The 25,670-nt window shown below is 36.0% G+C and overlaps 1 protein-coding gene across 2 annotated transcripts in view; it reads left to right on the plus strand.

Moving 5' to 3' along the window:
- The window catches only part of LOC122399682 (plexin-A4), an 817,700-nt gene that overhangs the window by 46,329 nt on the left and 745,701 nt on the right, over window positions 1-25,670 (plus strand). The gene's annotated exons all lie outside the window — the stretch shown is intronic.

Raw genomic sequence — 25,670 nt, forward strand, 5'->3', positions numbered from 1 at the left:
CCCATCCGTTCAGAAGTTATGATGTTTTAAAGATTTGCATGAAATTTTGGGCAAATATTTCTGGCCAGAAATTATATTTTCAGTAAAGAATTTTTTTCTCGAAAACGCGTAGGATTTCGGGGGTATATCTATTCACAAAAAATGATCGTAATTGGTTCCTTCAACTAAAAACAATTTTTTTAGAACAATTTCTAATTTCTTAATTTTGTCGAAAAATTGCACACCTACTCGAATTTTTTTCTCGAAAACGCGTAAGATTTCGGGAGTATGTCTATTCACCAAAAATGATCATAATTGGTTCCTTCAACTAAAAACAATTTTTTTAGAACGATTTGTAATTTTTTAATTTTGACGTAAAATTTCACACCTACTCGAATTATTTTCTCGAAAACGCGTAAGATTTCGGGAGTATGTGTATTCACCAAAAATGATTGTAATCGACCCCTGCAACCGATCATAATTTTTTCAGAATGATTTGAAATTTTTGAATAATTTTTTAACGAAATCTCAATTAAGAAATTGATATTCTTGATTTTCATCTTATTCTCTAGAATCTCTCATTAAAATTTTTCCCATGGGTGGCTGAACACTCTGGTTAAAGATAAAACGATGAGAATTACTAATAATATGTAATAGTAGTAAGTTTATTTAATTTTGAAAAAAGAAAAAAGTTTTGAGTATTATCTAATTTAATTAAGCTTGATTACCAGGAGAACGAAATATTAGAAAAGTCATTTGAATTTAGCACACATAATAATGGAGGAATCCATAGACACACGTTTGTCTTGATTATATTTTCTAGTTGGAAAAATTCTTGTGATTTAATGAATCTCTTTATGGAATGAGTTAAACAGCTTCGTGGAAGCCTGCTTTCGAAGAAGTGAAGTCTACCTTGAACTTCAATTCACACACCCAAGGTTGTACAAGAGGTATAAAACGTCGATAGTACATACCTGATTGGAATTGGTTACACGAGCTCAGTGTGTGACAAGAATGATTGGAACATAAAAACGTCTTTAACTCGAAAACAAGGTTAGATAGAATAAACGTTCGTACGAACACTATAGATCATGCGTGTCAACATGCAGCTTGCGGCCCGATCCATTAACTATTATGACTTGTTTGACCTTCTTATTATATTATAAACATCATTATTTACTTAGTCGACTTTTCTAAGTACCTATCAAAGTAAAAGCTCTACTTCTTGCGAGCAGTGTACATTTCAACATTTTTTTATGTCAAAATACTTGTTCAGAGTATAATTTCTATTTCTAATAATACTAATAAGAACTATTGAATATTTATATAAATTTAATTGAACAGTCATTGAACGTTGATCATATTTTTTGATCAAGCTCACACGTTCACTTAACGTTTAATTATTTTTTTAACGAATATTCTTTTCGATTGGTGAACAATTGAAGCGATGTATCATGTACGTTTTTAAGGATTTACCCAAATCCCCAGGTAGTAAGCCACTCTAGGGAATATATCCCACTAAAATCGCGAATAAAAACACCCAGATTCATCCTAAACTAAACAACCCCCACCACCATGATTCATGATGCATGAAAACTAGGTTTTTGAAAGTTTTCCCTCGAACACAAGAAATACCGCAATCCTACACTTAACATAAATATACCCAGGCACTAACACTCATTCTAAATGCAGGTTATAGGGTCCCCAGACCCAGGTACTGCGAACAATCATAAAAAATAACAAAAAAAAGAAAAAAACTTCCCAATATCCCAGTCATCCAAGGCAGGGCCTGCTTAGAAAGCCTTTTACTGATCAGTCCTTTCCTTTTCTGTTTTCCTACGATTCTCTCGAGTTCCACACCACAGCAAAGCAGTGCCACAATCTAAATAAGCCAAAGAAGGAACACGGTGCACCCTTTCTGACTTGTGTCTCGAAAAATGAAACGCAACACGCATGTCTATGGTTTTTGTAAATGAAAGAAAAAGTTTCTGTTAAAAAACGAGGCTCTCTCGAGGCAAACTATTGCTCGAATGAAATTTAGCTCGTCTCTGTCCGGCGTTAAGAGGTGGAAACGACGGTGGGAGGGTAAATGTGGCTCGACGAGCGATTTCCAGCTTAAGACGGAAATTATATTGATTGCTCGTTTCGGCGTATCAGAATTTATTGTTCCGCCGATCGAATGGTTTTCCACTTAAGTGGCTGGTTCGAATTTCCCCGTGGCTACGAGCGGGCGGAATAATTTATCGAACGAAACGAATGTCCCGGTAACGGTGAACTTTAAATCCCAGTTGGAGCGCGCTAAGGAAGATCGATATGAGTTTTTAAGGGACACGCGAAGTTCTATTTCGGTGTCGAAACGTGACCGTCCTGTTTCCCCTTCTTGGAAGTGCGTTCGCGAACAGAGACAGCGGGGAGAAAAAAAGGAAATGCAGGAAAACGAGCGGCGAGATTATATGGTCCTCGCTGGCATCTGGAAAAAATGTTGAAACCGCGCCGATCCACCGGAAATAAACCGAGTATACCGTGTCCAGGCTGTTTTCGAGCCGCGCCGAAACCCCACCATAATTATGTCTTTTTACGCGCGAGCGTAATTCATTCCTTCTCTACGAGCAGATAATTACAGGTCGCGCGGCGCGCGGTTCCCTCGTCGCTTCTCTTCACCGGTTCGCCTCGAAATAAATCATGCGGTGCCGGCGCGTTCCTTTTTAAAAACGACCCACGGCCGGTTGTGACCGATTTCAAGAATGGTCGAGGTATGCCTTTGCCCCGAATAAAGTCACTGAATGTACAGTGACGGATGTACAGTGCTCTGCAAAAGTTTACGCACAGCCACATTTCTCGTTTCATATTTTAACACCAGATTCACGGACTGAGCCAACTTTACTCGTTAAAAATTTGATTACTGTATACAGTTTGGGTATACTATTTGTAATTCTCATACTTTTATCTTTATAAAGGGTGTTCGATCACACCTGGGAAAAATTTTAATGGGAGATTCTGGAGACCAAAATAAGACGAAAATCAAGAATATCAATTTCTTGATTGAGTCTTCCTTAAATTCGTTAAAAAGTTATTAAAAAGTAAAATTAAAAAATTTCAAATCACTCTGAAAAAATTATTTTCGGTTGCGGGTGTCAATTATAAGCATTTTTGGTGAATAGACATAACCCCGAATTTCTACCCATTTTTTAGAAAAAAATTCGTGAATGGGTGAAATTTTTCGACAAAATTAAAAATTTTAAATCGTTCTGGAAAAATTATTTTCGATTGCAGGGGTCAAGTACGATAATATTTGGTGGATACTCATACCCCCAAAATCCCAACCATTTTCGAGAAAAAAATTGAAGTAGGTGTGCAATTTTTCGTAAAAATTAAAAAATTTCAAATCGTTCTAAAAAAATTGTTTTTAGTTGCAGGTACCAATTACGATCATTTTTTGTGGATAGACATACCCTCGAAATCCCAACCATTTTCTAGGAAAAAATTCAAGTAGGTGTGCAATTTTTTGTAAAAATTAAACAATTTCAAATCGTTCTAAAAAAATTGTTTTTAGTTGCAGGTACCAATTACGATCATTTTTGGTGAATAGATATACCCCCGAAATTTTACTCAGTTTCCAGAAAAAAATTCGAGAAAGTGCTGAAATTTTACGGTGAAGTTAAAAAAATTCAAATTGTTCTGGAAAAAATATTTTCTGTTGCAGGGGTTAATTACAATCATTTTTGGTCATTAGACATATCCTCGAAATCCTATTCACTTTCGAGAAAAAAATTCGAGAATGTGCTGAAACTTTACGGTGAAATGAAAAAATTTAAAATTGTTTTGCAAAAATTATTTTCGGTTGCGGGGGTCAATTACAATCACTTTTGGTGAATACACATACCCCCAAAATCCTATTCATTTTCGAGAAAAAAATTCAAGTTTGTGTTGAAATTTTCCCGGGGAAAAAAATTTTTCAAATCGTTCTGAACAAATTATTTACGGTTGCAGGGGTCGATTACAATCATTTTTGGTTATTGCACATACGCACGAAATTCCACGCATTTTCGAGAAAAAAATTCTTTACCGAAAATATACTGTGTGGCCGGAAATGTTTCTATAACTTTTTATCGAAGCCTCAATCAACAAATTGGTATCCTTGATTTTCATCTTATTTTGGCCTCTAGAATCCCCCATTACAATTTTACAAGCATTATAAATTATTGACAAAGCTAATTAGATTTTAGTCAGCTGTAAATTATAACATAGAAAATTTCATAAATAATTTTCTTCGATTACAAACCAAGCAGACGTTTCCCGTTTTGCTATGCAGTTCAAATAATTTGTTCTCAAGGTGAGATGTTAAGTCAAAATATACAGGGTGATAAATGTACCTGGGAAAAATTTTAATGGGAGATTCTAGAGGCCAAAATAAGACGAAAATCAAGAATATCATTTTGTTGATTGAGGCTTCGTTAAAAAGTTATTAACGTTTAAAATTCCGCCTGTAGAGCGGCGATCTGCACTGTCACGCGCATGTAGCTATACGCAGATTGCTGTTCTACAGGCGGAACTTTAAACGCTAATAACTTTTTAACGAAGTCTCAATCAACAAATTGTCATTTTTTATTTTCGTCTTATTTTAATCTTCACAATTAAAATTTGATATGATCTGTATAATTTATATAAATTATACAAAGTACACTAACAAATTTTAATTTCGTATACTTTGGTCTAGCGTCGTGTTAAATAACACCAATTATTTTTGATTGGAGGATTTAATATTTGTTGGTATGGATACTGGAGAGAAAACAGTTACCGCATGCGACCCAATTTCTAGAACCGCCTGGTATCTCGATTTTAGCCTCGAACGGTTAGCAACGTCCTTGAGCGGGACGTTGGTCGCAACTGAAATTACCGGAGGAACTGGAAAGCGTTCTGAAAGAATCTCGTCGACGTAATTATTCCGAATGGTCGAGGGTTAACGAGCTTGCGGAAATTTAGCTACTTCGTAGCTCCGGCCGCCGGTTAATGCGTTTCTCATTTTTTCCTGTCGTTCGACGGTCGCAAATCCCGGGCTGCTCTTCTCGATCCTTTTACGTCGATTACGCGGGGACACGAACTCCGAAAGAGGGCAACGTTGGCGTAATGATACGCTCGAAGAGTCGCCTTGTTTTCCTGTATCGGGCACGGAGAAAGGTCGTAGAACCGTCGGGGACAATAATATCTGTACTACTTGCACTAGCTGTGGAAGTCCGGCCAATGGTCTTGGCGACGGGCCAAAAGTTCCCGCTAAAACTCTGATTCATGCGGTGAAAGTAAAAGTTTTTACCGATTTCGCGAAACGGTGCGTTTCCTGACTCCCGTTTGTCGATACAGTGACACAGAAACGGTTACGGGATTTTCAACGAAAACCACGATCCGTGAAACTATACGGTTCTCTCTAACTCCTCCCACGATTCGAATCTCTGTTAAACGGAAACCATAATACAAAGGTTACGGGGGAAAAAGTGTTATCCAGAAAGGCACATATGCATTTACATGTACGTATATTTATTACATTTTGTGATAATATATGGTAGTTTTAGTATGACATACCGCTCTTTGTATTCTTTTTCCACAATATCTTCGTACCGTGTCTTCTTTCACATTTTGTTTCAATTTTAATATTAATTTAGATTGCAAAGGTTGGGACAAAAGAAATACATTCGTTGATGCAAGAATATTTTAACCAAACAATTTTCATGGGAGATTCTGGAGAGCAAAATAAGACGAAAATCAAGAATACCATTTTGTTGATTGAGGCTTTGTTAAAAAGATATTAACAAAATTATTAATAAAATTTGTCCACCTTCTCGAATTTTTTTCTCGAAACTGCGTAGGATTTCGGAGATATGTTCTTTCACCAAAAATGCTTGTAATTGACCTCTGCAACAGAAAATAATTTTTCTAGAACGTTTTGAAATTTTTTAATTTTGTCGGAAAATTTCCGCACATTGTCGAATTTTTTTCTGGAAACTGAGTAAGATTTCGGAGATATGTTTCTTCAGCAAAAATGCTTGTAATTGACCCCTGCAACTGAAAATATTTTTTCTAGAACGCTTTGAAATTTTTTAATTTTGTCGAAAAATTCCATACATTCTCGAATTTTTTCCCCGAATGGAGGTAAGAATTCGAGAGTATGTCTAATGACCAAAAATGCTTGTAATTGACCCTTGCAACAGAAAATATTTTTTCCAGGACGATTTGAAATTTTTTAATTTCACCAAGTTTCAGCACTTTCTCGAATTTTTTTCTGGAAACTGAGTAGAATTTCGGAGATATGTTTCTTCACCAAAAATGCTTGTAATTGTCCCCTGCAATAGAAAATAATTTTTTCGGAACGATTTAAAATTTTTGTTTTTTGTTGAAAAAAGGCATTTTATCAGGCCCTGATATTTTTCTTAAAAATTCGTATTTGATTTTTAGTAATTTTGTTTGATGCCCTATAGAAAAGTTGTCTAATACTTTTTTGTAGGTATCCATAAGCTCTAGTTTAGAAAAAAGTTTCATTGAAATATATTCACTTTTGTAGGAATTATGGCCGTTTGAAAATTGGACCATTTTTATGGGGGTTTTCTCACTTTACGGGGTCAAGGAACAACTTTTTCAATATTGTTAGAATTTCTACATATTCTCTATATTCAAAAGTGGTGATTTTGACGTGACAAATAAGTCTTGCTTTGGATGGTTCATGATGCTATTGTTCACAATTTAGTGAAGAAAAATCCATGAATTTCGATTATTTCGACTATGAAATCTGGTCAAAGAAAATTAAAATTAGGTCTCTGTTTAATCACATAATCATCTTTTAATTTGTGTACTGATTATTTGTACGTTTTCAACAAACACAGAAAATACGATCACTTTTAAAGGAAAGCTATCAGTCAGTCTTAACGATTTAAACTAATAGTCCGATCATTTAATATTTTTACAATCAATCGATCATTAACTCCTTCATCGCGTCATTCATACTTACAAAACTTCGTTGCAATTGTAATAAGAGCTTAGGTATTCATGGTATTCAGCTGAAAATGATAGAAAGAAATGTAGTTTGTACGAGAGAAACGATGAAACGCCGAAGCATTTAGTTTCGGAATGTGATGGAACACGAAGGATCGAATTAGTAGAAAGTAATTGCGATTGATTAATGACCTAGCCAAGAGTTATGGAGAAGATGAAAAAGCAACAGCGAAGGACAAATTTATAGTTGTTGCAATCAGTATAGATGTGAAGTGTGGGAGAATGAGTGGGAACTGAGGCAATCGAGATTCAGATAGACACACTGAACTCAATCAATAAATATCATCCTTATGCTAGAATCATGAACATGGAATTAAATTCCGAAATTCGAAGTTTCAAAATTAAGAACAAAAAATACATTCGCCAATTCAAGGTACATCTTCACTGTAAAAGATGAAAGTTAACACATTCATGGTCCAACAAAGTTTTTGACACAAATTTCGAATATTGTTTTATGAAAGCCTATATTTTCATCATTTTTATTGAATTCAGTAGAGGGAAAATACATAAATAAGCAATTAAAAATCGTAAAAGGGATTGCATACACTGCGTGCATCGCTCGCGAAGGCAATTGTTTCCCAATGAATCAGAATTTTATTGTGATTTATCGCGCAACGTTTGCAACGAGCGTCCAACTATAGAATTTTCCCGAGCAAATAAGAAATTTATTATCCCGAAATCCTTTCGAATCGGAAAGCAGAAATTTCACGAGGAGTTAGATTGTCCGTCGTTGATTGATAGTCGATATCGATAAATCGATAAGCGGCGCGAGAGGGAAGAGAAATCGGTGACTACGGAATCAAATCTCGTGCGATTTGACGCGAAACGGGCTCTCGACGCGCGTACATCGATACTCTGCCCAGGTTATGCGAAACGTACTCCGCCGTCTGCGTGAATGATGCGTGTGACGATTACAAAGCGATTGCATTACATGCGTAGCACGTTTCCCGGGGGAGAAATTGTTAATAGGCCGCCCCTGGAATGTGGAACGATATTTTTCGCCGTTCCTCCGCGGAAAGAATCCCCGAAAGAAACGAACGAAACAGCAGACCTCACCATTTCACGACTGATTTTAATAAAATAACAATACTATAAAAATTGCTTGCAATTTTGATTATAAAACGATACTAAGAGAAAGCTTGCATTCTACAGGAAGCTTTTAGACTAGTATCACGTATTAAAAACGCTAATGAATTTTCCAAATGATACGTTTCACTTCTATGGTTGCTGTTCAAAGTTGGACAAAAATTGTATTCTCAAACAAAGAGTAGAAATATTGAATTAATTTGTAAATTAGCTTCTGTTTACGTTTTGCTCGTAAATTAGGACAATAATCCCTCCCTAATGTTTGCTGACTGAGTTCCACGATGCGAATATTATCGAGGGAGGGTCTATTCCGGAAATTCCATTTCTTCTTTCCCATTTTTTTAAATTTTAATGTAAGATTTTAGAGGCCAAAATAAGACGAAAATCAAGAATTTTTTTCTCGAAACTGGTTAGGAATTCGGGGGTATGTCTATCAACCAAAAATTATTGTAATTAACCCCTGTAGCTAAAAATAATTTTTTTAGAACGATTTGAAATTTTTTTTTTGCCGAAAAATTTCTACACTTTCTGAATTTTTTTCTCGAAAATGGTTAGAATTTTGGGGTTATGTCTATTCACTAAAAATGATTGTAATTGGTTCCTGCAACTAAAAATAATTTTTTTAAAACGATTTGAAAGTTTTTGATTTCGCCGAAAAAGTTCAGCATCTACTTGAATTTTTTTCTCGAAAATGGTTAGGAATTCGGGGGTATGTCTATCAACCAAAAATTATTGTAATAAACCCCCGTAGCTAAAAATAATTTTTTTTCGAACAATTTGAAATTTTTTTTCCGCCGAAAAATTTCTGCGTCTTTCGAATTTTTTTCTCGAAAGTGGTTAGGAATTCGGGGATATGTATATTCACCAAAAATTATTGTAATTATCTCCCGTAGCTAAAAATAATTTTTTTAGAACGATTTGAAATTTTTTTTTCGCCGAAAAATCTCTGCGCTTTCTGAATTTTTTTCTCGAAAATGGTTAGGAATTCGGGGGTATGTCTATCAACCAAAAATTATTGTAATAAACCCCCGTAGATAAAAATAATTTTTTTAGAATGATTTGAAATTTGTTAATTTCGTCGAATTTGTCCACCTGTCGATTTTTCTTAAAAATTCGTTTTTGATCTTTAATAAATTTGTTTGACACTCTACGTAAGTACTCTACTTCATAAATAAATTTCTCTCAAGGTTTTAATAGATTATTAATATCAAAAATAATGTTGTGTATCTTTTTTTATATTTGCATTATAGTGCTACTTTTTTTTCACTTTTATTAGTATTTCTCTGCTTATTTACATTACTATCAAAAAAAGTTAAGCATTCCTCTTTTAAATCTTACTTTTAAGAGCAAATATGGCCGCGTTTGGTATCATTTTCATTGGAGAAAGCTCAGCAATGTGATTAAACTAATTTCATGGTTGTCAATTGGAAAATATGAAAACGTTAGTTTTGTTCCTTCGATGATTAATTCGTAATTGCTGTAAACAAGCTAGAATATCGAAAACAATATCGAACATTAGTGTGGGATTACTGTATCTCCTCTTCTTTTTTTAAATGTAGGTTATAGGTAGAAGCTAGTCCAGGAATGAATTTAACATTTTGTTAATAAATAAATCTTGCACGCGATAAAACGTAGAACCGGGCGACGAGGAACAACGAATGTTGTGCAATTTAGAACGGTTCGAATGTTTTCGAAGTTTTTCGGTGGGTGGGGCCGAGTTGTTACGGGGCCAAGAGCCTCTTCGCTTGATTTTAGCGGGACCAAAGGAATTGCAAAGAGAAACGCCCGGTCGAAGGCGGCGACAGAGGGACCACCGGCTTCATTACCGTCGTTAAGAGAATGCAGGCCTGCAGCTGCGCGCGTAGAAGTACGAATTTCGAAATCGTAACCGTTTGCCCCGGACGAGGGGTCTGAGTAGATGCGCTAAGGGAACCTCGTAGAAACTGGAACTCGTCGAATTGCCGGGATTCGAGCGGATGGAGGTACCGCTTTCATTTCAGCGCGAGGGAAATTTTCGTTGGGCGTGTCGCATCGGCGTTTTTGCCGTCTAGGTTTTACGATCCCGTCAATCAGAACATAACGTACCGTTTCCCTTTTAAATTCGCTCCTCGACGATTTCACCTTGTTCCCTCCGTTTTTCTTTCTCAATTCTGGAAGGTTGTTCCGAGCAAGGTAAATTGCATAGGTACTCGAGCGTTCGAAGTTTCAGTCGAGCATATCTCGCTCTGTTCGTAAACTTATGCAGACGCAAACTGCGCGTTACAAAGGACAGAGATACGTGGTCTGTTCAAAATGTAATCGAACTATTTTTAAAAAATATTTTTTCATTTAATGGGTAACTTATTGCTCTTTGTGTTCTTCAAAGTACTCCTCTGCTTTATTCACACACTTGTTTCAGAGATGTTTTCATTTTACGGAGCATTTCTGGAAAGCTTCTTTTGGAACATCCTTTTTTCTTAATGTCTTCGATTGAGTCAAAAAGGCGTCCTTTCAGCACTGATTTTAATTTTGAAAAAGTTCGGTTATTATTTTAACAGACCTCGTAGACCAATGATCGTGCTCTCTATCTCTCATGCGTTACAAAAATGGGGAAACTTTTTATTCAGATGAGAACGTCGAATAACGAATAAAATACAAACGACCATTTATCCGATTGTTTGGTTGCGACAGTTGATAGCGATTGAAATTTCTGGGAGAGTAAATCTCTTTTGAAACCATTCCGAAAGCTTCGACCAGTATCAACTGTTGATCCACAACTCGGTGAAAAAACCATAACAGCTTCGATTATAGAATGAATTCCATCTTTAGAAGACGACTGAGGATCGATAAGGGGAGGTTTCACGCCACGTGGCACAACTTTCTCGTATCTCCTCTCACCAATTCACAGGTTAAAAAAAGACAGAACGAACCGCCATTGCTTTCTCTCTTTCTCACTCTTGTGTTGCCTTCGACTCTTCTCGCGAGACGCTCGGGCTATATGTAGACTGATTAACATAAGTACCATTGCATAAGCACATGAGGTATGCGATTCCGTATACGAACGTTTATAACTATTGAAAAATGTGGCTGTAATAGTTGCTATTTATACGAAAAAGTGTGTCACGACAAATTTGTTCGACTCAAACTTAAGAATAGAATTATGACTTAATTGTAATTATGGTTACGCTTAAATTAGTGAGTGTAAAAATTGTCAAATCTGCACCAATACTTTTGTCTATACGTAATATGGCTTTGAAACACGTGTTTATTAGTCACGAATATAGGTTTGCAAAATGTTCATTTTTGCACGTATTAATTTAAGCGAAGGATATTCTGAGAGAAAACAAACACGAGTCATAATTGTATTTTTAGCTTTGAATTAAACAAATTTGCTCCAACACGTGTTTTCATATAAGAAACAAGATGTTTTTTCAATGTTTTTTTAAACATAAAAATGTGTTTTAAACCCATATTATTCAAGGACAAAAGTATTTGTATAAATTTGAAATTTTTATAAATGTTCTTTTTTTGTTATACAGGGTGTTCGGCCACCTCTAGCAAAAATTTTAATGAGCGATAGTAGAGGCCAAAATAAGACGGAAATCAAGAATACCAATTTGTTGATGGAAGCTTCGTTAAAAAGTTATTAACGTTTAAAGTGCCGCCCTTACTGAATTTTTTTCTCGAAATTGCGCGAGATTTCGGGGGTATGTCTATTCACCAAAAATGACTGTAATTGAACCCTACAACCGAAAATAATTTTTCCACAACGATTTGCAATTTTTTAATTTTCTCGAATAATTTCACACCTTCTCTATTTTTTTTCTCGAAAGTGGGCAGGATTCCGTGGGTATGTCTAATGACAAAAACTGATTGTAATTGACCCCCGCAACCGAAAATAATTTTTTTAGAACGATTTGAAAAATTTTTTTTCGCCGAAAAATTTCAGCACCTACTCGATTTTTTTTCTCGAAAGTAGATAGGATTTCGGAGGTATGTGTGCTCACCAAAAATGATTGTAGTTGACCCCCGCAACCGAAAATAATTTTTCCAGAACGATTTGAAATTTTTGAATTTAATTGTTAATAACTTTTTAACGAAGCTTCCATCAACAAATTGGTATTCTTGATTTTCGTCTTATTTTGGCCTCTACTATCGCTCATTAAAATTTTTGCTAAAGGTGGCCGAACACTATAAACGAGTGAAGTATGTATCTTAAATGAAAGTTTACACAAGAAACAAGTGCTATAAATCGTTTTTACCGTAGTTATAACTGTTTGTTTACATCGCGTTTCGCGTCGAGACTCGACTCCATCATTGAATGTGTTTACGTTTCTGTCCGACGAAGTCGAGTTCTCCATTGTTCGAGGGATGCCCCGAATAACTAGATTATTCGAGCAAGTTCGTCTACTTGATCGATTTACTCGAACGAATGGATACTATTGAATACTATGATACTATCTGAAACTTTGTGCAACATGGGGAAGGCGGAAGATATTTTTCTATATTATCTTTCCCGACCATATGTTAGTTATTTCATTCCCACTTGCTGTTACATTGTTATATTATTTTATCATTTAGTGTAAATAACATGTGTGGCCTATTTGAACAAACTGTGCTGAACCATTTTTTTCAGTGTACAATTTTTTGATAGCTTCTTGTTTTTCCATTGGAAAGTCGACAAATTAATTGCACGAATTACTGGAAAAAATTTCAATAGATGTTGGTCGTTGGATGTAATTTATGTTCCATTTCAGTCCAGTTGCGTTTTTATTTTTAACCAGGTTGAAAAACTGTGACACAACGTGGACTCAGGAACAAGATCAAATAAGGCACATGTTTGTGTAAACTTTTTTTTATTATATACAGGGTGTATTCTATAACAAAAGTTATAGTATATAGGTTGACAACGAGTATAAATTTTGTTATATTTATATATTTGAAAACGATTAGTTTTTTGTTTACCAACGCTGTTTATTTTTATTAGCACAACCCACGTGCAAAGTTAGCACTATAAATATATAATTCTGCTCTTTATAGACGATAAAGTAGGGTCGTGGAACGAAATATTCTCCCAATACAAAATAAGGACTTCATTCTTCCCATTACGTTGAAGCTTCCAGTATCAGTTGAAACGATAATAATAAATAGAGCAAGGGTATATTTACCAAGGTTCGTAGGACAACCAGCGACAGAGAACGAAATGTACACAAAAGATTCCCTCATCCTTCGCGCAGACGGTTTTATGGTTTTATGGTCGAAGTCGATGTTTTCTAAATCGCGTTCGACGAGGAAAACACACGCCCGATCGAAATAAAAATCGGGGGAATTACTTTCTGCCCTTTTGCATTGAAATTTTTATTTTTCCCTGGTCCGTGGCGACCGAGTTTATAACAAGGCGGATTTATCGGGGGTTAAATCGCAGGAACGGAATGCTCGAAGGGTGTAAAGATGAAATCAGCGTCGGTAGGTCGAGAGCGGATCTAGATTAAAGATTTCGATAATGGAAATTCGTGATGCAAAGGTCCGCGCTGGTCGAACCCCTCCCCCAGCATCGTGCTGGGATCGTAATCGAATTGTTATCGCTTCGTTTCACGGCGTACAGTAATTATTTTTAATTTACCTCGGCGAACAGATGCGCGCTCTTGACTTTGTAGGCACTTTCGTCATGCATGGAGAATTCGTTTCGAATCGTCCTCTGTCGTTCGACGAAAATAATTGCTTTTTTTTTTTACCCCCGTCGTGATTTCGAACTGTGTGCTCCGTCGATCGAAATTATCGGATCAATCTGTATCAAACGCGAGCCATGGAACACGGTTGATCGTAAAATTAAGTTGCTTTGTAGAATTTTTTCCACGCATTGATCACGGTACAAATTATTTCGATCGCTGAAGTTTTGGTACTAATAACAGTTTCGACTTGAAATCATCTAAAATTAATATCGACGGAGCTGATTGGAGTTATTCACTGTACGATTGTGATAACTTGTGGTTATTAATGTACGAGCAACTGATCTAGTATGCTACTTATATGCATGACTGTCGTATTATGTATATTGATGTGTTGGTAAACTTCAGTAAGGGTTTAGTAAATCGTTAGTGAATCTTTAATGAATCTTTTAATGGGTTTTGGGTATACTTGTAGAATATACGATTAACAAATTAGTGAGATGCCAAGTTTCTCGTTTTGGGGGTGTTTCTTCGAGCAAACCTTTGTCCACTTGGTGCTTACTGGGGTTGTACAGCGTTGTCGAGGGACACTGGGTATCTTTGAACCTTTGAGTGCTGAATACTCTTGCCCAAAGTGCTCCTTGAAGACGAAATACTATACCTTAGCGTGAACTCTGTTGATTGATTATACAGGGTGCTCAGCCAACCCTGGGAAAAATTTTAATGAGGGATTCTAGAGGCCAAAATAGAACGAAAATCAAGAATACCAATTTTTTGATGGAGGTTTCGTTAAAAAGTTATTAACGTTTAATGTTTTAAAGAATTTTTTTCTCGAAAATGTGCAGGATTTCGGAGGTATGTCTATTCACCAAAAATGATTGTAATTGACCCCCGCAACCGAAAATAATTTTTCCAGAATGATTTGGAATTTTTTTTTCCGTCGAAAAATTTTACATCTTCTCGAATTTTTTTCGCAAAAGTGGGTAGGATTTTGGAGGTATATGTATTCACCAAATATGATTGTAATTGGCCCCTGTAACTAAATAGAATTTTTTTAGCATGATTTGAAATATTTTAATTTCGTCGAAAAATTTCAGTACCTACTCGAATTTTTTTCTAGAAAGTGGGTAAGATTTCGGGGGTATGTACAATGACCAAAAATGATTGTAATTGACCCCCGCAACCGAAAATAATTTTTCCAGAATGATTTGGAATTTTTTTTTCCGTCGAAAAATTTCATAACTTCTCGAATTTTTTTCGCGAAAGTGGGTAGGATTTTGGAGGTATATGTATTCACCAAATATGATTGTAATTGGCCCCTGTAACTAAATAGAATTTTTTTAGCATGGTTTGAAATATTTTAATTTCGTCGAAAAATTTCAGTACCTACTCGAATTTTTTTCTAGAAAGTGGGTAAGATTTCGGGGGTATGTACAATGACCGAAAATGATTGTAATTGACCCCCGCAACCGAAAATAATTTTTCCAGAATGATTTGAAATTTTTTTTCGCCGAGAAATTTAGGCACCTATCGAAGCTTCTTAAAAATTCGTTTTTCATTTTTAATAAATGTGGATGGTGCTGTACAGAAAAATTGTTTAATACTTTTTTGTAGGTATCCATTAGCTCAAATTCCCCTCAAAATTTCGATGAAATATGTTCACTATTGTAGGAGTTATGGCTGTTTGAAAATTGGACCATTTTTATGGGGGTTTTTCTCACTTTACAGGATTAAGAAACAAGTTTTCGAATATTTTTGGAATTTCTATATATTCCTCACCAAAATACGCGTTATTCGCCTTTCGGGACATTAAATTCTTAAAAAAAATGACGTTTGAAAGGGCGAAAGCTTTGATCAAATCGTACGAAATAGAAGTATCTAATTAAAAATCTAAATTATAAGGAAACTTAAAGCCCCAGGAAAGTTTTATAAAATTGGCTTTGGCAGTCGACGTGTTAACAAGCTTCGATGGCTCCTTTCGTTACTCCTCGTCTTTCACGTTTCATACCTCAGCCGTAGAAATCTCTTCAGCAGCGTTTCTTAAACTTTTTTTTCACTCGCGACCCGTATTCAGAAGACGAAATAATTAACGATCCCCAGTTTTACAAAATCTATAGGCACTGTGAATTCAACTAACGTATGGAGCATAAATTATGGGAACTAAACTCTCCATAATAATGAAAAACAAAAAGTATCTGAAATTTTGTTACAGTGCCTGTAATTTAAAATAATGATATTCCAATTTACTTTCATTTGATAGAATTAAAGAAAAACACGCGGATAACGAAATTATTTTCTCGTATGATTTAATGGGAAACAAAAATCACTGCACAGGAATACTTATTTTAGGCAAATATCAATATTAAGTCCTAAAATTGATTTACAATAGTCACGAATCGATAGATCACACGATAGTGACTTTTGTACCTTGATAAAAAAAGAAAATAACATCGATTTTATGATATGAAAATGTATTTCTAGTATCTCGATAATTATTTTTTGCAGAGTCTATTCGAGATAATACTTTTTTATGTAGAATTTAATGCTCCATCTAAATTCTATTTAAAAAAGTGAAAGTGACTTTTGTGTCTTGATAAAAAAAGAAAATAACATAAAACCGATGTTATGATATGAAAATGTATTTCTAGTATCTCGATAATTATTTTTTGCAGACTCCATTTGAGATGATACATTTTTATGTAGAATTTAATGCTCGATCTAAATTCTATTTAAAAGAGTGAAAGTGAATTTTGTACCTTGATAAAAAAAGAAAATAACATCGATTTTATGATATGAAAATGTATTTCTAGTATCTCGATGATTATTTTTTGCAGACTCCATTTGATATAATACTTTTTTACGTAGAATTTAATGCTTGATCCAAATATAGGAAGAAATATTAACCATTCTATTTAAAAAAGTGATAGTGACTTTTGTACCTTGATAAAAAAAGAAAATAACATCGATTTTATGATATGAAAATGTATTTCTAGTATCTCGATAATTATTTTTTGCAGACTCCATTTGAGATGATACATTTTTATGTAGAATTTAATGCTCGATCTAAATTCTATTTAAAAGAGTGAAAGTGAATTTTGTACCTTGATAAAAAAAGAAAATAACATCGATTTCATGATATGAAAATGTATTTCTAGTATCTAAGTAATTATTTTTTGCAGACTCCATTTGATGTAGTACTTTTTTACGTAGAATTTAATGCTTGATCCAAATATAGGAAGAAACATTAATCATTCTATTTAAAACACTGAAGTATCTTGATAAAAGAAGGCAATAAGACCGATTACTATACCACCCTAAAAACCATGCAACTTTAATCCGAAACCGTGTAGCCTGAAAAGTTGCGGTATAGATCGGGCTGGATCTCTTAATAAATGCAAGCCGCGTCTCGTAATCCCTGGTAAAAGATATCAATTTTTACGATAGCCGAGCGTAGTCGGGGGAATCGTACGACCTCGTTATCGACTCGAAATTTTTCTCAATTTCCGTGAGAGGAAATCGAACGGTCAGTCGGAGTAATCTCGCTAACTGAATTCCATCTCTTGATGGACAAAAGCCAGCGCGCGCGCCGGTATTTCGACGGTTCTGTTTCGCCGTTTTCTAGGTCAGTTTACCCCCCACCCTCAACTCCGGGTGTTCATCCGACGGACCAGAGTTCCTGGTTCTGGGTAGGTCACCGTTTGTCTAAGTTTCCGAATGCTCCCCTATCGCGTCGAAAGTCAAGCACGAATGAACTTCGGGTCCGCGGGCAGAAGTTTTAACTGGCGGTACCATCTGCGATATGAGAATTAGTTACCGGAGGTAGGAGACAACGCCGCGACAACGGGAAAGTTACGGACGAGTGAACGGAGATAATTGTTGTTTGCTAAATTCCAAGCTGATATCTTGTAACGGAACTCCTTCTACGCGCGCATAGTCAGCATTATTATTCCATTAATTGAGCCTCCGCGCGGACACAGTGGAAGGCGTTTATCGATTTATCCACCTCACCACCCCCCACACACTTTCAACCGCCACCTTTTCGGCCCCTTCTTGTTCATCGTCCTTTCTGCCTTCTTCTTGACTCGCCCGGCACTTTGTACTTTTGTGTGGACGCGTTATTTTCTCCCAACGTGTCCCTCTCCGTGGGCCGGAATCCGAGCCCGGCAATTTCAGGTCGGATTTAAGGAAAGGATTCCGTATCCTTCGTGTCAAGCTACAGCGCGAACTATCCTTTTGTCCTTGGAGTTCCTTTGTACCGATACTTCGGTGCACGGGATACTTGCGTAGCGAGGATCGAACAGAATTCCGCGTCTCAGAATTATATGGCGAAACGGCGACGGCGAGTTGCTCTCAGGGCTGTAATACCCTTTTGCCGTGCGTAGAGCCCGGACCCCGGACCCCGGGATTGTTCATTGCGTTTCGAAGATATTGCTCGCAACCTCGTAATCCGTGACGCGGTTCGGAGAGAGTGGAACGCGTTAATGCGCCGATATCCGCGCGAATGCGCAAACAATTCTACTTTTCGCTGCCTGGCCTTTTTTTCTTTCAGCAACCTCGATCGGGGAACACGTAACAAGTTCGATAGGTTTATTTTTCTTTAGTTTAAACGGCGCTTAAAACCTGGTGACTTTTTAAATATTTTCTGTGTTGGCTAATTTTGTGGTTTAGCGACCTTTCTACATTTTGACAATTTTTTTGTGGTTTTTTTTAATACTTTGACTGTCACGTCACCCATATATGGGTGAGATTTATCACTATGATAGTAGAAAAATTAATTTTCAAGTTAAGTCGTCGAGGGAAATAAATTTGGATGGAATTTTAACAAAATTACGAGAATATATACTGAAACAAATTTTAGGTTATGTAGCTTACAATGGTGTGAAAGCCACCGTTCTCCATTTTGAAATTTTGTCTCTAGTTTTCTTTAACACTTTGACTGTCACCTATATATGAGACAGGATTTACCACTATGATACTAGAACAATTAATTTTCAAGTTAAGACGTCGAAGGAAATAAATTTGGATGGAATTTGTAAATTTTAACAAGGTTATGAGTATAAGAAACAAATTGTAGGTTATGTAGCTTTGAATGGTGTGAAAGCCACCTTCCTCCATCTTGACAATTTGACTCCAGTTTTCTTTAACACTTTTACTGCCACGTCACCCATATATGAGACAGGATTTACCACTATGATACTAGAACAATTAATTTTCAAGTTAAGACGTCGAAGGAAATAAATTTGGATGGAATTTGTAAATTTTAACAAGGTTATAATAAGTATTGAAACAAATTTTAGGTTATGTAGCTTACAATGGTGTGAAAGCCACCGTTCTCCATTTTGAAATGTTGACTCTAGTTTTCTTTAACCCTTTGCACTCCGAATTATATTTCAATTTTGTTACCAGCAGCTCCCAACAAAAAAGAAATTATTAATAATTATGTATAATTTTTAGTTTCATAATAAAAATTGACTATAGTGATATCTTAAAATGAAACACAATGAAATTCTTATGAAATAGCGTTATGGTATAAAAAAAAAGTTATTTAATAATAAGAAAAGTTAATTTTTAGTTGGATAATAAAAATTATTAGTGATATTTTAAAATGAAATGACTCGATCGAGTTAAGTGTTTTATTTGAAATTTACTTCTTAAAATATCTGTTTTATTTACGCTGTTGTTGCGTTACGAGAATAAACACTGAAACAAATTTTAGGTTATGTAGCTTACAATGGTGTAAAATCAAAATTTTAATTTTACAGAATATTATACAGTTTTCATCTGACAGTGAACGTGTTAAACAAAAATCTCTTGGTTTTTCTCTTCCTCAAAAATTTATTTAAAAATAATCGACTTTTAGTAGAATTCTACTGTAAATTATTATTATTATTCATTTTAATCTTGCAGAATATTATACAGTTTTCATCTGGCAGTGAACGTGTTAAATAAAAATCCCTTGGTTTTTCTCTTCCTTAAAAATTTATTTAAAAATAATCGACTTTTAGTAGAATTCTACTGTAAATTATTATTATTATTCATTTTAATCTTGCAGAATATTATACAGTTTTCATCTGGCAGTGAACGTGTTAAATAAAAATCCCTTGGTTTTTCTCTTCCTTAAAAATTTATTTAAAAATAATCGAACTTTAGTAGAATTCTACTGTAAATTATTTCTAGTTTTGAATTCGATCTAATAGACAGTTCTTTATTTTGATGTATTATGCTTTCTATAAGGTTTCCAGCGATCTTTAGCGAAGTATGAATCTATGGTTATGTTTTTTAAAAACCCAAAAGTCTCCAAAACCCAAAACCCAAAACCCAAAACTCAAAAGTCATTCCAGTAGGTATTTCCGGTTCAATCTTTTTCTAAAAAGTATTTAGAGCAAATCATGCAACGTAAAAACGTCAAAAGTATCATTTTTATCTTTTCCTAAGGTATGAATCATATTATTTAAAGTCACTGATAAAACTATTTGTTTTTCGCTTTATGTTTGACTGGTCGCCAGTACCACTGTGGAAGACTTGCTCAACCAGTGTTTTTTCGTAGACTTAATACACGTGGTTTTCGTCAATTATTTGTACTCGCAATAATATTTTAATTGGACACACTCAGGCGAACGAGAAAATAATACCAATCGGGTTTTAACTATAAAACGGATAGTTATGTGTTTTATTCGCTTGTAAAAATCTTTAGTTTTCTTCCTAATGACAGGTGTTTGAGTGCATTTAGAAATACAGGAAAAATAAATATCCAATTACAAAAAACACATTAATTATCAAAATAAAAAGTGACCGGGTATAAATTATGATGATCATTATTGTCTGCAATTTCGCCACATGAACATTTATTTTTATAAATGAATGTAAAATGCACAGTAATAAACATAATCTATTCCTGATTCTTTTTTTTTTTTTAAATTTTAAAGTCAAACATTTCATTTGATTTGAAAAATTAGTTTGCACGAACGAATTAAGCAACAGAGCACTATAGTTATGTGTCAACCCTGAATAAAAACTGATTTACGCTTAGATTCTTGAAAAATAAGATAAATAATACCTAAAGAAAGCAAAGAAAGCCTTTATTTAAATCAAATTGTCCCAAATAAAGACCAACAAATATATAAATTTCGTATAAAACAGTACCAAATTAGAATTTCTTTGGATCATTTTTCGAGTTCGATAAAAATCATGCAATTTCATATAAATCCAAAGTCTCGTTAAAAAGCATTAGCTACAAAACTCATTAACGACTACGAACCCAATAAGAAGGAGTATATATAATAAATTATAGCACTTAATGTCGTTTTTAAATACCTTTGACCATACCGATGGTTTTGTAAAACCGAATTATCTTTTTCTGATACGTGGTTAATATAAGCGATTCGCAATGTTAGTCTCGTTATTATATTCCCTTCTTTTTTTCAAGTGCCTTTCTGACATTCGCTAATTACGCGACGTTAGTTTTGCACGCTACGATCGTATCCTCGTTATTACGATCCGTTGCATCCGGATTAAGTCCGCGCGAATTTTTTCGATCGTAAAAATCAGGAATGGATTTACGGGGCGGGTCCCTCGTAAGATTTTGTTTTTCGCGCGAAAAACGAAATTCGCGTTGCGCCTGGAGATTGGAAATTACGAGCAGAAATACGAGCCTACCGCAGGAGGGGAATGCTCGCGAGGCCTTCGATAATAAATTGATTTCGTTCGATGAGAAGTGACGGGCAAGGATTAATGCCGAAGAGCACTTATCGTGAAAGCGTGGAACGGTTTTCATCGTCATTATACGTATTACTGCTTGTTTTTTCCTCGGTGCTCTAATTTTGCATCCTCCTCGAACGTGTAAAAAACACTCGTACGAATTCTCGTGCCAACCAGATTATCCGTTTCACTTTCTTTTCTTCCCGTACCGCGAGACGATTATTTCGGTAGCGAACAGGACGGATTAATATGGTGTATAGGAGCTATCTCTTAATCGGTGCTTTATTGGACGACTCCGTAACGCCGGTGGCCGACTTTTCGCGTCCAACGATAATTGCATCGCGTCTTTTTCTTCCCGCGTAAAAGGATTTTTAACGGTAACGAACCACCCCTTTAAACTCGAAAACCGGTTCGAGCGCCGGGCTTGGGGAAAACAACGAAAGCACCCAGCGCCGTATTTTATACGAAGCCACTCCGTTATTACACCCGGTGTCGACGAAGCGCCCGTATGTTTTATTTGCAACTACAGCCCTGGTTCTCCTTGCCAGCAGCCTTGCCCGAACCGGCCAACGACCGTATCTCTCTTACCTATCCTGTAGTACGCGTCTGATTCTCCGTCTCCCTTGCACTCCTTTCTCTTTCGTTGACTAACCTCCACTCCGTCCACCAGGTCTCTTTGATCCGTTGTACAGGTAGGCTCACGTGGAACGTGCATAACGCTCCTTGGACACTTTAAACGAGCCTTTTTCAAACGCCACACTGGGCCCCGGGAAAGCTTTTGCGCTTCCCTTCCCGGTTACGACCAATTCATACTTCGAGTTTGTCCACCCTTTGTAATTAACCACGTTAACTGTCGTTCACGCGAAAATGCAACAGGGTGTTAAGTTTTTCAAACATATTTGTTTCAGACATCATATTTCCCAAGGTTTCAGGATTTTTGCGTTGCTTACGCCATTGTTTGTCATACATTTTTGCGTGAAGCTGACTCGAGGCTTCCAAATATTTTCTAACACCAAAATAATTACATTCGATAACACAGAATATTCACTTTCAGTTTGCGTTGCTTACGCCATTGTTTGTCATACATTTTTGCGTGAAGCTGATGACGAGGTTTCCAAATATTTTCTAATACCAAAATAATTACATTCGATAGTAAATATTCATTTTTGTATAATGGTTTCTGTCGTTGATGAAAAAACGCAAATTTATGTTTCAAGTACAGTTTAATGGTTATACAGTTACAAAAATAATATTTGGCCATTACTAGGTCGTTAAAGGGTTGAACATTAATTAATTGTATTTATTTTATATTTGGAATGTAGATAATTTGGATGAATTGGTAAAAAAGAACTTGTTCGAGCAATAGTTTATACGTTAATAAGACGATTAAACATTTTGGAAAGTAATTTAATGTTGAAATAATACTTGGTATTAAACACAATTTGTCTCGTTAAAAGAACATAGTTTTAAGTAGTGTTTTGATTATAACTCTGAAAATTGATGTATCTCTAACGATTTCACTTTGATGTTTCACAAATATACAATTTGGGCGATACGTTCATCCGGTACGCTAGTTATAAAAATGAATATGAGAATATTCATGGATGTTTTGTTCATTACGAATGCCATTTCTCTATATCCTTCCTCATTATAACCAAATTCGATTGTATTACTCGTATTATGCAAATATATAATATTATATGTATTGTAATGCATAATACATATTCAGGGTATTCAGTAACCCCTGGGAAAAATTATAATGGGAGATTCTAGAGGCCAAAATAGGACGAAAATCAAGAATACCAATTTGTTGATGGAGGCATCGTTAAAAAGTTATTAACATTTAAATTTCCGATAGTAATGAATTTTTTTCTCGAAAATCTGCCGGAATTCGGGGGTATGTCTATTCACCAAAAATTATTGTAATTAACCCCCGTAGCTAAAAATAATTTTTTTAGAACGATATGAAATTTTTTTTTTTCGTCGAAAAATTTAGGCACCTTCTTGAATTTTTTTCTCGAAAGTGCGTAGGATTTCGGGGGTATATGTATTCACTAAAAATGATTATATCTGACCCCAGAACCTAGAAATAATTTTTTTAGAACGATTCGAAATTTTTACCTATACCTCCCTGTCGAATTTTCTTAAAAATCGTTTTTCATTTCTAGTAATTTTGTTTGACGCCCTATAGAAAAGTTGTCTACTACTTTTTTGTAGGTATCCATGAGCTCAACTACAGAAAAAAGTTTCATTGAAATATATTAACCATTGTAGGAGTTATGGTTGTTTATTAAATTGGACCATTTTTATGGAGTTTTTCTCACTTTACGAGGTCAAAGAACAACTTTTTCAATATTGTTAGAATTTCTACGTATTCTTCGCCAAAATACGCGTTGTTTGCCGCTTGAAACATTAAAATCCTTCAATCCGTTCAGAAGTTATAACGTTTTAATGATACGCTTGAAATTTTGGAGTGACTTTTCTGGGCCTGAAATTATATTTTCGGTAAGGAATTTTTTTCTCGAAAATGGTTAGTATTTCGAGGGTATGTGTAATGACCAAAAATGATTGTAATCGACCCCTGCATCCGAAAATAATTTTTCTAGAACGCTTTGAAATATTTTAGTTTTGTCGAAAAATTGCATACATTCTTGAATTTTTTTCTCGAAAGTAAGTAGGATTTCGAGGATATGTCTAATGACCAAAAATGATCGTGATTGACACCCGCAACCGAAAATAATTTTTTTACGAACGATTTGAAACCTTTTAATTTAAGTTTTTAATAACTTTTTAACGAAGTCAAGAAATTGGTATTCTTGATTTTTGTCTTATTTTGGCCTCCAGAATCTTCCATTAAAATTTTCCCCAGGAATAGCAGAACAGCCTGTTTAATGAAAATACTGGTTAAAAATACAATTAACATTTCTGTTGGTAAGAAAACAAAACCACTTTTCGAGCAATCCAATATTACGCCACAACGTAGTACGTCTCTCATCCCCGACATCTCCAGAGACCTCTGTAAACGAGATCCTCCAATTTTTTCCCCCGTCGTATCGTTTAACAAAGCAGTATCGTACTTTGAACTTTCACAGTCCTGATAAATCATCGGATAAAAGTTTCATGGTGCTATAAATAAATCAAAAGGGAAAGAGAACGACTTGGTCCAGCTTTCGTTCAACCGGTGAATGTAGGCGGCGGTACGCCTATCCTATCTTATCAGACGCAACGACCGAAACGGATGTTACGATAATGATACTCTCGGAATACGTCTCGTCTCGTCGCGGAGACGATCGTCGTCGCTGTCCCCGCGTTAAAAAGGAAACGCGTGCCGATAAACGGGCGAAAGACCCCGAAATTACACGGCGGTTCCCATCGATCGTCGTTCGAATCGCGAGCAACGACGTCGATTCGGTCGCGGGCGTTTAAATATCACATTCGAGGGAATATAAATTACGACGAAGATAAACAAAATTGCTGGCTCGGTGTTTTGTAATGCGCGCCTTCGCGCGGTTCGCGTGCCCCAATAAATGCAATTAATTTCCCCGGTCAATTACCGAGATAATGCAACGGTGTCCATTCCGAGACTGTAATTAATGGCTCAGATATGTAAAATAGAACGGCAATTTAGCGGCCGTTGTTGGAGATTTTTCATCTTGGCTCGACGGAACGCGCGACAGTAGCGTAAACAGGATTTGGCGAAAGAGGAAAGAAAGGAAAGCTCGTCGAAAAGCGATATTCCTTTGCTTCACGCGCGAGCGATCCGACAGAGTTCCTCGATGTCCAGGGAGCCTGGGCCTGTATACGCTTCTTCGTGTTGAAGGATGTATCGCGTTACACGTCCGTATCGCGTAACACCTCGATCTACAAAGGAGAGCACCTCGAGCGGCATGGAACGGACGTACCCACTTCGTGTGTACAGACGCCCGTGCTCGATCGCGCGCGCTGGATGAGAATGTATATCGTAACTCGTGCTTCTCCCGTCGCGTTTACGCGTATCCTTGTCGGTCGAAACGAGACTCGTGTTCGGTGAGCGCGGGCGGGCGTATTGCTCGCTTACGACGGGGTATGCATTCCATCGAAGGCTCGGAGCTTTCTCTCGGGGGACGACAGAAAAATACGTGAGAACGCGCATCGCGCCGATTAGGAAGAAACTGCGGTAACACGCTCTCGCTCTCTCGCTCTCGCTTTCGGGTGAAACTCGTCCCGCTGGATCGCCGC

Source organism: Colletes gigas, unplaced genomic scaffold, assembly GCF_013123115.1.
Source record: "Colletes gigas isolate AHSC1104 unplaced genomic scaffold, ASM1312311v1 Colletes_gigas_Sc00014, whole genome shotgun sequence".
Classification (NCBI taxonomy): Eukaryota; Metazoa; Arthropoda; class Insecta; order Hymenoptera; family Colletidae; genus Colletes; species Colletes gigas.